General features: G+C 37.2%; 1 protein-coding gene across 1 annotated transcript in view; it reads right to left on the bottom strand.

The window, feature by feature from the left end:
* Positions 1 to 13,144, bottom strand: part of SATB2 (SATB homeobox 2) — a 234,964-nt gene that overhangs the window by 60,169 nt on the left and 161,651 nt on the right. The window lies entirely within an intron of this gene.

The raw sequence follows: 13,144 nt of genomic DNA, 5'->3' as shown, positions 1-13,144 counted from the left end.
TTAGGTTTTGTGTGTTTTTCTTCTTTTGAAATAAATGTTTTATTGACTTGTATTTTAACCATTGTGCAAATACATGTATATCTTTAGTGGTAATACATTTTAATTTGTAAAATAAACTTTGGATTTTTTCCAAGATGACAGCCCCCAAACTAAAATACATTACATGATTCTAAGGAATACTGTAGTCAATGCTTCTGTTTCTTGCAACTTAAATGGTGTCATAACTATATTCTAAAGAAATCAATTCAGTAAGAAAAGTTTAGAGTTTCATCTCTCTCCATGCCTAGTTAAGCTTGTCTTATGAGTATAATAGAAAATGATAAATTTGGGAAACTAGTAATAATAGTAGTGGGATTGAGTCAACCAACTCATTTTGGACTTGGCACCATATACTGGTATGCATGTTCTATCTATGTTCCTATCAGACAGATTCAAACAGGTTCGAGTTCTGTTTCTAATTCCTTAAGCTATTCCATTCCCCATAAAATACTTCCTTAAAAAAAAAAAAAAAGAAGGAAAGGGGGGCAGTTGGGTGGCTCAGTGAATTGAGAGCCAGGCCTAAGAGATGGGAGGTCCTAGGCCTCAGACACTTCCTAGTTGTGTGACCCTGGGCAACTCACTTGACCCCCATTGCCTAGCTCTTACCACTCTTCTGCCTTGGAGGAAAGAGAGAGAGAGAGAGAGAGAGAGAGAGAGAGAGAAGGAATGAAGGAAGGAAGGAAGAAAAAGATCATAAAATCTCAGCTTCTGGGAATGAAATGTCTTCTAGTAAGTATTCACTGGGGACTACAGGTGGGAAAAACCAAGTATACAGTACCTCCTATGTGCCAGGCACTGTTAGTAACTTTACAAATATTTTATTTGACCTTCACAACAATCCTGTGAGGTAGATGTTGTTTGTTATTTCCATTTTATAGTTGAAGAAATTGGGACAAACAGAAGTTAATTGACTTGCTCAGGGTTATATACCTAGTTAAGTGTCTGAGGTCAACTGAACTCAGGTCTTCCTGAATCCAGGGCAGCTTTCTATCTCTTGCACCACCTAGTTTCCTCTAATAGATAGTTACTAATAGATTGGATACCAAAGACATTAAAGAAATGAATAATCAGTTTTGACAGAGGCCTTATTTTCAGAACCAGGCCTAATTTGGGTGCCAAAATGTATTGTTCACAGTTAATTTGTATAATGCTAAGCTGCCTATAAACATCCCCATGTGTCTCCCATCCCTGTAAAATCTTCCACTTGACCCTGTCATACCACTTACTTCTTAAACCCCTTCAGTCTGACTTCTGATCCCACAACTCTACTCAGACTACTATCGCCAAGGTGACCACTGATCTACCAATTGCACTTCTAACTTTCCATACTTGTTCTGCCATGCTACAGAAGCCATCTCAAACCAGAAATTCATTTCATCCCTGTGGCTCCTTCCTCTAGTTGGCTGATTCCTCCCAGAACCTCATTTTTAAGGAAAAAAATCCAGGCCAGTTATGTTTCCAAACCTCTCTAGTCTCTGAGCCTGATTCTTTAGACCAGTGATGGTGAACCTTTTAGAGATGGAGTGCCAGGCCCTGCCCCAATCCCACCTCCCAGACCAAGTGCCATGCCCCCCACCTAGAGACAGAGTGCTGTGACTCCTTCCCTTATCCCAGACAGGGGAAGAAGGAAGTACTCCCGTTGAATGACTTGGCAGAGGGGTGGGTGATGGAAGGAGGGGGTTTAGAGGGGGAGGAGATTGGAACCAGTGCTCCGCTCCCCTCTGGTGCTGCTTCCCTCCACCTATATGCCACACTGTGAGCTATGCTCCCCTCAAACATAGCTCCTCTCCAATCCCACCATGGGAATCACCTTCACCACAGACTCAACAGTCTGTGCCCATGGTGTATGTGAGCCTGTCCCCCAACCCCCGTCTTACCCTAGACAGGGGAGGGAGGAAGCAACACTCCCATTGGCTGCTGGGCAGATGAAGCAGTGAAGTGAAGAATGTCCTTGGGCACATGGAGAGGGTGAGGGGAACAGCTCCAAACGGAGTCTCTCAGGCTTTCTAGTAAGGAAGTCTTGTAAGGGCGGTGCACATGCCCTCAGAGAGTGCTCTGCATGTCACCTTTGGCACCTGTGCCATAGGTTCACAATTACTGATCTAGACTAGCATACCTCCTAAAAATACAGCCTCACCTCCTCCTTTTAGTTTCCTTTAATATATGCTTTTACCCTGTTAGAATATAAGCTCCTTGGGGGTCAGGGACTGCCTTTCTTTCTTCTGGTATTTGTATTTCCAGCTTATAACACAGTGCCTGGTACATCATAAGGACTTAAAAATGCTGGTTGATTTGTTCAATCTAAAAGTTTTTCTCAGCCCTTATACTATATGATATTTCTGAAGTTTCTGACACTTTCAACAATTCTCTCCTCCCAAATATTACTGTTTTTCTGCTTTCTTGACACTGGTTTTACTATCTGTAAAACTTCATTAGTCCTTTTTTACTGGATCATAATCCATTTTCCATGAACTAAGCCTTTAGTCTGTGTCCTGTTCTATTCTCTCTGTACTTTGCTGTTTTGGTAAAATTATCATGGGTTCAATCATTAACTCCCTTTAGATCCTTACTAGATCTATATATCAAGTTCTAATCTCTAAGGTTCAATTCCTGTCTTCAACATTGAACTAGACATCTTAATTTGATATCCCATTAGCATCTTAAATATAACCTATCCAAAAGGCTCCTATTATCCTCTCCACAAAATTTACATTCTCCTCTAGATTTTCCTATTTCTTTTTTTAATTAATTAGTTTGTTATATTAAAACACCCAGTTAACTCCTTTGAGCAATCTGAAATCATGCTCAAAGAATTACAGATCTTTTGGCCATATTATTATCAGGCTTATTTCCTAAGATTATCAGGGAAAAAAGAAAATAACCTATATATTGTAAAATATTTATAGCATCTCTTTTTGTGTTGCTAAATTTCCCTGTTTCTAATGGGAACACCACCATTATTCCAGTCACTTAGGTTCATGACTTCTGTCATTTACTACCTCCATAATCTGGCTTCCAAATACCTTTTCAGACTTATTTCACATTATTCTCCTTCTATGTACAAGTCAAACTAGCTCATTAGCTATTCCTGAACTTGACATTCTATTTCTTATGTCTTTGTAAAGACGGTCCCCCATGTCTACAATGTCTACCCCATCCTCATCTCTGCCTCTTAGAATTTCTAGTTTCTTTCAAGGCTCACTTGAGGTGCCATATCATATACAAAACCTTTTCTGATCCCCAATTATTAAGGATATCTCACTCCTAAAATTAATAAGTTACTCTGTACTTATTCCATTCCCCTAGTTCCATTCCCCTCAAAGAATGTAAGGTCCTTGTCTTCATTTCCCCAGTGTATAGAATATAGTAGATGCTTTTAAAATGCTTGTTGAATTGAATAAAGGTAACCACATTCTTTTGTGACAACTAAGAGCCTGAATACTAAACTTCTAAGTATAATTTTTTAAAGTATTGTAATGCAACAAAAATTCTGAGTGTCAACTAGGTGTGAGATACTGTTCTAGGTATGTGGTGGCATACAAGGATGAGCAAGGCACCGTCCCCAGCACTTAAGAGGCTTTCAAATGAGTACAACATAAGACATGCACAAATAAATTGGAATACCAGAAGTATGAAAATTTATGAGATAACAAGGAGCTATCAATGTTTAAAAGGAGACAGGATCATGGCTAACTAAAGGGAATTGAAGAAGGCTTTTTGTAAGAAGTGACATTTGAGCAGAGGCCTTGAAACACAGGTTGGATTTCAACTGGGTAAGAAGTGAGGGGGCAGTGACTTAACCCTATTTGTCTCAGTTTCCTCATCTATAAAACGAGCTGGAGAAGGAAATGGCAAGCCACTCTAACATTTGCCAAGAAAACTCCAAATGGGGTCACAAAGAGACAGACATACTTAAAGCAACTGAATAGCAAGAAGACACAAATGAAACAACTGAATAGCAGCAATAACAATGAGATGAATTATAGGGGGTACAGATAGAAGTGAAGTAACTATGTAAGAGGTTACTGAAGTAATTTGGGGGGGGGAAAGTAGAGAAAGCCTTAGGAGGCAACTAGATGGCTCAGTGGATTAAAAGTCTGGCCTAGAGCTGGGAGGACCTGGGTTCAAATCTGTCCTTGGACTCTTCCTAATTATATGACCCTGGGCAAGTCATTTAACCCCCATTGCCTCCCCCTTATCACTCTTCTGCCTTTGAACCAACACAGTATTGATTTAAGATGGAAAGTAAGTTTTTTTTTTAAAAGAATTATATAAGGTTGAGGCAATGGGAATGGATGGGAAAGGATGCGTTTAAGAAAGATTATGGAAAGGAAAACATTAAGAGTGAGTTGTTATGGGGAATGGAGTCAAAGATTAATCTGAAGCTTTGAACATGGATGATCACTTCTGAATGAATTTGTCACTAAAAGCAATAAGAAAGTCATAGGAAAAGAGAACCCATCACCTCTCAAAGAAATCTACTCCATTTTTGAACAGTGAGCTTTTTCCTTTCATAAAGTCTAAATTTATCTCTTTGCAACTTGATTGCAAATGCTCCTCGATTAAGAAGAAATAAAGATGGCATAATAGCTCATAGTTATGTAGTGCTTTAAGGTTTGCCATATCATGTCAAAGAGGTTATGGTAGGTTCTTTAAGACTATCTCTGCCCTTCTGGAGCCAACAATAAGAAAAATCAAAGTACAATCCCTCCTCCACAAGGATGGCAGCCCTTCAAATACATACTTGAATATAGCTATTATGTCCACACCAAATTGAAATTAGAAAGAAGAAACAATTAAGGAAGGATTTTCAGGGATAGTTTCTGGTGATGGTGTCACTGCAATTCAGGAAGGAGAAAAGATCAAGAAGGGAATAAGTAATCACTATCAAATGCTGCAAAAAATCAGAGACAATAAGTCATTTAATTAGGTGATTTGGACATTGACAATTTTTGAAACAATAATTTTAACCCTGTGGTAGGGATTGAAACAAAACTGCAATGGTTTCAAGAGCTAGTAGATAATTAGAAAGTATATGTTACAATTGTTGATTTTTTTCCCCAAAGTCTAAAGATGTCACGGAAGAATTTTTTAGGAAAAGTAAGACCTAACCATAATAACACAGTTCTCTCTTGGTTTTTCTCCTATCTAAGCCTTCTTTCTCAATCTGCTTTGCTGAACATATATCTACACACCCATTATTTGTGTCCCCAAGGTTCTGTCCTGGGCTCTCCTATTAGACTATTCCATTTAGTGATCTCATCAGCTACTATGGAGTCAATGATCATATCTATGCAAATTAGTCCCAGATTGATTTATCCAGATTTATTTACACTAACCTTTCTCCTGAATTACAATCATACATTTCCAACTGCTTGTTTTATATCTCAATATGATGAATGTCCCACAGATATCTTAAACTCAACACAAATAAAATTCAACTCATCTTTCCCCTTTAACTCTTCCTTATTTCTCTCTCATTTTTGGAGGTACCACAATCCCCCAGTTACCTAGGCCCACAATTTAGGTATCATCCTCAATGCCTCACTTACCCCATATGGTAAAATCTGTTGCCAACTCTATCATTTCTACACTTGCCACATCTCTCACATACACCCTCTTCATTTCTCTGAATGAACAAAGCCAAAGAGGTACAGGCTCTTATCACCACTGTCTGACTAGTCTTCCTGCTGCAACTCTCCCTATTTTTTTCTATCATTATCCTCCAGTGAGCTATAAAAATTATATTCATAAAACCCTGACCATGCCATGCCCTTACCCAAACTGCAGGAGCTTCCTATTACCTCCAGGAGCGAATATAAAATCCTTTGGCTTTTCAAGCCCTTCACAAATTGCCCCCTTTCTACCTTTCCATTTTCTGCTTTCATATACTCTACAATCCAATGACACCCGTCTTCTCACTGTTCTTCACACCTGACCTCTCATCTCTCAAATCTGTGTCTTTTCACTGGCTGTTCTCCAAGAGTAGAATACCCTCCCTCTCTGCCTCTCCCTCTAGCTATTGTGGCTTCCTTCAAGACCCAGCTCAAGTTCTACCTTCTGCAACAAGCCTTTCGCTGCCTCCTCCACTTCTCAACGATGTCAGTATCTTCCCTCTGAGATCACCTCCTTTACCTTGTATATATGTTGTATGTATATAGCTATTTGCATGTTGTCTCTAGTCACTAGAGTAGGAGTTCCTGGAGGGCAAGAGCTATTGCTGCCTTTGTATCTCCAGAGCTTAGCATAGTGGCTGACACATAATAAGAATTAATAAATACTTGACTTTATAGATATTCTAGGTGGAGAATTTTGATTATATATTCATTAGCTTTAACTTGTCTTAAAAATGTGTTATTAAGTTTCCTTATGACATTAGGAAATAGTGGAAATAAGACTGGACCTAAGGGTGGGAAGACCTAGGTTATAGGTTATAGTCTACTCTAACACCACCTAGTTGTGTGACAGTTGGTCATTTATTGACCTAAGCCTCACTTTCCTCATCAGTAATACAAAATAAGACTAACCACTTCCCAAGGTTGTTGTAGGGGAAGTGTTTTGGCAACCTCAAATGTTTCTCACCTCTAACACTTTCCTTAGTATGGGTATTCTCTAGCTTGTTATAACCTGCCAGAAAGCCTCCACTCCCCTGGAAAAGCTTTTGAAAATTATCAACTCCAGATTAAGACAAAACATTAGCTAAGACAAACCTTAAAACACAACATAAATGTGAATTGTTATTATCATGTCATCTTTATTTCTTTTTAAGCAAAAAACATGCATGTGTGTGACTTTTTAAAATTGTTTTTGGTCTACCTCTTTGATTTGGTCAATGTGAAAAAACTCACTGGAAAAGAAAAACCCTCCAGTGATTCAGATCAGCAATTCCTTTTTAACTTGGGAACATGGAAAAGTGTCTGAGGTACATAGAGGTTAAAAAATTTTCTGGTAGTCACACTAAGAATACATGCCAGAAGCAGGACTTGATCTCCATCTTTGTGATTCCAATGTCAGTCCTCTATTCACTATTTCATGTTGTTTCTCTCACAAAATACTGTAGATAATGGAAGGGTATGAAATAAATGTTTCATATTGGCAGCCAAGTGATGTAGATGATACAATGGTGGGCTTGGGGGCAGGAAGCCTTGGATTCAAATCCTATCCCAGTTCTTTACTACCTGTGGAGCCCTGGGGAAGTCAGTCTCCTGACCTCAATTCCCTTGTCATTAAAATAGAAATAATAACTATATCACAGAGTTGTTCTGCAGATAAAATGAGATAATGCAGATAAAGGATTTTTAAATCTTTAAGTGTTATACATATACACACATATGTTCTAGCTATGATTTTACTCAAAAAACTGAGAATAGAATATTGACCAAAAAACCAAACCAAGGTTTTCATTGTCTACTGTACTTAGTAAATGTAACATTTGTGGTTTGAAGTCCTAAATGTGATACTTTCCCAAATGATAGCAATTCTATCAAAATTCAGCCTATAATAGAAATGAATTAGATCACTGTGCTCCCTCTAAAAATGACCATAGTGAGAAAAAATTCTATTAAAAAAAACAGACCTGTGACACCTCTGCCAAAGGAACTTAGAATCTTAAATGTTGTTTAGAGCAATGAGAAGTTTTGACTGGCCAAGTATGTGCCAAAGGTGGGACTACAACTCACATATTCCTGACGCTGAGGCCAGTCCCAATATCGAAAGTATCATTAATAATTATTAATTACACTTACTCTCATGAAAAGGGCATAACAAGTATTGATATGATTCCTTAAAGTTTGTGACATATTTTACATATATTGGCTCATTTTATCTTTACTTTCAATACTATGAGGTACAAATATTATTATACTCATTTTTACAGATAAGAAAATTATACTTGGAGAGGTTAAGTCATTTATCTTTGGTTGTACAATAACTCCTAGGTGGGATTTGAGTCCATGTCTCCTCTAATTTAATGTGAAGTCTTCTTTGGATTATATTACATTTCCTAAAATAAGCTACTAGTTGTTTGCCATGTTGCAAGGTCCCCAATGATGTGTCACCAGAGTACCTAAGGAGAGTTAATCCAGTCCATGTTGAAAATGAGCAGATCAATGCACCTGTGGTTTATCAGTTATGGGATTGGGCCCCTAAATGTCCGCTATACTTCCTACCTGGGTGAGGTAGAGAACAGACTTAAAAAAAAGATATGAACTCTAACTTTTATTAAAATAAAACCCTGAGGACCTACATATTTCAAATGGTTTATACTGTCCAGCAACTTAGACAAAATCCATAGCCTAAGATCTTAAAGAAATATTTTACTAAATAAAAAAATAGTAATAAAAGTTAAAACTGGCCTAGTCCTCTAGTACTAATATTTTTTCAAATCAATGACAGATCCAAATCATTATCTCAGTTTCACAAAGAGCAATCACTAAAAATGTCGTCTTACTATTAAAAAAAATTGGTGGATCTGGAGAGAACAAAGAAAACTTCATAGAAGAGGTAACATCTGAATGGGGGCTTGAAGGATGAGCCTTTTTCAACCTATCTACAATGACACAATTTTAAGGAACTAATTACAGTGTTTGAAAGGACTTTATAGTTTGGTATATTTTTAATACTTTCAAAGTAATTTAATTACATCAGCAATTCATTCTATAAAAGTCCATGATTTAGCAGTATAAAGAAGTTGTATTAAATCACAGCCCTTTTTTGTATCTAGTGTTCTGAAATGACTTCCAAAGATTTGACAGACCTTATAGTGAAGAGCATGATATAAAGTAGAAGGTACTACACACGGAGTCAGGAAGAATTGGATTCAAATTCCACTTTAGATACTTCATAACTGTGTGATCCTGGGCAAGTCCCTTAATACTCTCTGTGTCTTCATTTTCTCTTTTCTAAAATGAGAGGATGAGACTCAGTGGTATATAGGTCATCCTTTCCAGTTTATACCTATGATCCTATAAAAAGACTTGCAAAAGAAATGTTGACAAGACCCTCAGCCTTTACAGGGAACAAGGTATAGAGATCTCAGAATCTAGAAATTCCAGTGAATAGTATAGAGGACCATACTGGTAATAATGAAAAGGACAGTGAGGAATCTTTCTCTTCCCTTTCTTTTCTGAGTAAAAGAGGGATGGGAATTAAATGAAGCTTAAGATTTGGACTGGCTAAAACTGGATAAATTCAAGGACTGAAGTTTCCCCCAAAGGTCCAGTACTTTTAACTGGAAGTGATCCTCAGTGCCCTCAGTGGTCAACTGGACACCATGCAAAATTATCAAGAAAGTCAAATATCTTTTTTATACCTATCTTTTGTCTGTCTGTCTCTCTCTCTCTCTCTCTCCTACAAGATATTCTCTTAATCACCCACTCCAAGTAGATATTCCTGACAAAATGTCTCCTCCCTTTGCTCCAATCCAATCAAAATTCTTATTCCCTCACTGGTCAACTAGAAAATGATCCTATTTGCCTGATAAAAAGCAATTCACACCTTAATAAATTAAAGCTTATTCTCATCTTAAGGCAGATGTCTTCTGGGGGCATTGGCATTTTAAAAGACGAGCTTGTTAATCCCAAAGGATTTCTAATTACTGGATAAGGTTTAAAAAATCTTTTTTTGAGGGATAAGAAAGGATGAAATCTCAGATATTCCTTGCCTAATAAAACTCAGGACACTCCTACAACTCCTACCAGTGGCCTTCCCTACTCCATCTTCCTTATCTCCTGTATATTAGAATATTATTTGTCCCTTTTAGGGGGAAGAAGGCATATGACCTTGATAGTGATGTGCCTATTCCCCACCTCTTACTCTAAATGCATATGTGTCTTTCCCTGGGAGCATTCAAAAGTACTCTTTCTGACCCCAAATCTGTGAATAGATAAGATACTCCAGGAGGATGGAAAGTTAGAGATCTTTGGGATTCCTGTTTCCACAGCCCACAATTAAGTGGGGGCTACTACAGCAGGGGATAATGGGATCATAAGATTCGAAGATAGTTAGGATCTAAGAATTCACCTACTATAAGCCACTTGACAAATGAATAACCAAAAGCTGAGAGATAAAGTGATTTACTCAATCATAAAGTAACAGAATCAAGGTATTCTAACTGCTAATTTGAAGCTTTTATCCTCACCCTGTGGCTTCTTCCATTGTTCTTCATGACTCTTCGACACTTGTTTGGATATTTCTATCATGCCTAACTCTTCATGACCCTATTTGTGGTTTTGTAGCAAAGACAGTGAAGTGGTTTGCCATTACCTTCTCCAGCTCATTTTACAGATGAGGAAATTAATGATTAAGTGACTTGTCAAGGGTCATACAGCTAATAAATGTTTGAGGCCAGACTTGAACTTAGGAAAATGAATCTTCCTGATTCCAGGTACCATGCTCTATCTACTGTATCACCTAGATGCTCTACCCTTAGGCACTACTTTCAACAAACAACAAATACTTAATGAAGATAGGATCACTCCTGTAGTGACACACCATCTCTCACTCCACTTCCCACCTTTACAGCCAATCCATTGCACCTCACAAGCCTGGATATAAATAGCAATGTTGCACTGAGAGGGTTGGTCCAGTGAACTGAGAACAGCAGAAACTGAATCATGGATCTACAAATTCGAAGCTTCTCCACCACTGGGTTTTGGGATAGGACCTAGCCAGCTTCTGAAAATATGACATGGTCTGTCTCACCCTTATTTATTTTCACGCCACTAGCTCAGATCATTGAAAAGAAAGAATAGCATGCTCCCATACCCCTCCTAGAATGTAAACTCCGTGGAAGCAGAGACAACACCTAGCACCATGCATGGCATATAACAGTCACAACAAATGAGAATCAAATAAGAACTTTATGCAAAGTGCTTAGCAAACCTTAAAGTTCCATATAGATTCCAGCTATTATTATTATTATTAAATGCTTATTGAATTAAATTGAATTACACATATAACCTCAAGACAAACTCCTTGAGGTCCATTAAGTTTCACTATATAAGGACATGCTTATCTATTAACTGTGGCATTCAACACATTGCTTCATTGTGACCAAATATATAATAAAAAAAAAAGACATTGAGTCAGAGAATGTATTATGCAAGGTATAAATTCCTATCATGAACTGGGTTTAGGTTTCTTAAACTTAATTTTTAGTAAACTCATTAAAGAAAAGCTCAAAATTTTATGTGTAAGTATAAAATATAAGGGGGTAGCTAGTTGGTGTAGTGGATAGAGTCTGGGCCTAGAGGCAGGATGTCAAGAATTCAAATTTGACCTCTAATACTTACTAGCTATGCCATCCTGGGCAACTGTTTGCCTCAGTTTCCTCATCTATAAAATGAATTGGAGAAGGAAATGGCAAACCACTCCATTATCTTTGCCAAAAAAAAAAAACCCAAATGAGGTCTCAATGAGTCAGATACAACTAAAAATGACTTAACAACAACAATAAAATATTAAATGATTTTCATCAAACTCTCACTATAAATTAGGTGCTTTTGCAAAGTATTATCTTATTTTAAAAAAGTTTGACCACTTATCTTCTTCAGACATGATGTTAGAACTCTAGTTTCTAAATGAGAATTTTGAAAGTTGTCCACTTAAAAAAATCTTCATACTTCTTTGCTCTAGTGTAGCCTCCTTTCATTTGTACTCAAAGTAAACCTAGAAACTATATTTTCCTCCCAAATTCTGGAAAAGTCGTTACCTTAATTCTTAACGGAAAATAATAATTAGTGGGAAAGCTGGGATTTTGCTAATTGGTGGACACCAGAATCACTGGGATCTCAAAATTATTTTGGGTGTTTTTGTGACTCTTTTTCAAAAACTCTGAATGAAAAATCCACAGAAAGATTGACAACATCCTGAGTAAGCTTCACAAACTGTGGTCCTTAGTTATTCTTGAAGGTTCCTTACAAAAGTATGCATTCAGAAGACTATGTAAAAAGCCGATATTTACATGAAGAAAAGAATAAGGAACTCGTTTGCAAAATCAATCGTGTTGCTTTTATCCACACTGCACATTGACCACATATGTCATTTATTACACAGTGGAAAACCATTAAACGCACAGTAGTTTTGCCAAGTGGCATTATGCATTTAACAGCTTTATTCATTTAGCAGCCCCAACTCTCATTATAGTTTGCCATGTGGTACTTGGGATTTTATGCATTTAACTGCTTAAGAGGTTTGGATAGCATTTCATTTTATGTATTTCATAATATTGCAGGACTTCATGTTTTGTTAGTTATAATTCATGGACTTCAATGATAAGAATAATTATCTTAAGAGAACAGTAACTAGAATGTAGAGCTGGCACATTTAAGTTTCGTTTTTCTGGTGAGTTCCATCAACATTTCTTCCCCTATATTGTCATCTGAAAATTAAATCACTAAAATGCATAATACCCTCAAAACAATGTGAGAAGGTTCCTCCCAAAGTATATTATTATTTATGGCTTATTTTTGTATCTTTCACTTATATGTTTCTGATCATGTATTTTTTATTAAAAACTGCCTTGACTCAAAAAATATACTCAATATATTGCCTTTCCAACTAAGACATTGTAGATGGCAAACTCCGTGTCACTATTGAATAAATGCAATTCTGGAGAGATCTGTTATTCATTCAAGGTCAGAGAGAATGAGAGCCAAGAATTCAAGAACAAGAGGGTCCTGACTCAGGTTTATGCTTTCACTGAATTGTATTTACTCCAAGATAGATCTTTCAGAAGTTCTCCCAGTCATAAGCAAACATAGTCTTAAGTATACTGATCCTGGGATGGGTCAGAAGCTACCCCTTTAAACAAGTTTAGACAGATAATATCCTATCAACTAGAGCTGCTTCAGAAATAAAAAACCTAAACAGCTGTCTACCCTTTTCCCTAGAGCACCACTTTCACCACACTTCCCATACTCTGAAAAATGTTACTGGATAAGCTATTTTTTCCCTTTAAGGATTTTAGCACTTACTCTGGACTCCCCCATGTATGTCTTCTGCAGGAAAAACAACTGTATTCTACACATAAAAGAAACACCTGACATCCCAAAGTGTCTCTAGAGCTTGTGAAAAGTGGTTATTATAACAAAGTAAGCCATTCCCC

Source organism: Gracilinanus agilis, chromosome 3 (genome assembly GCF_016433145.1).
Source record: "Gracilinanus agilis isolate LMUSP501 chromosome 3, AgileGrace, whole genome shotgun sequence".
NCBI lineage: Eukaryota > Metazoa > Chordata > Mammalia > Didelphimorphia > Didelphidae > Gracilinanus > Gracilinanus agilis.
Note: the sequence above shows the minus strand (reverse complement) of the source record. Positions and strands in the feature narration are given on the sequence as shown.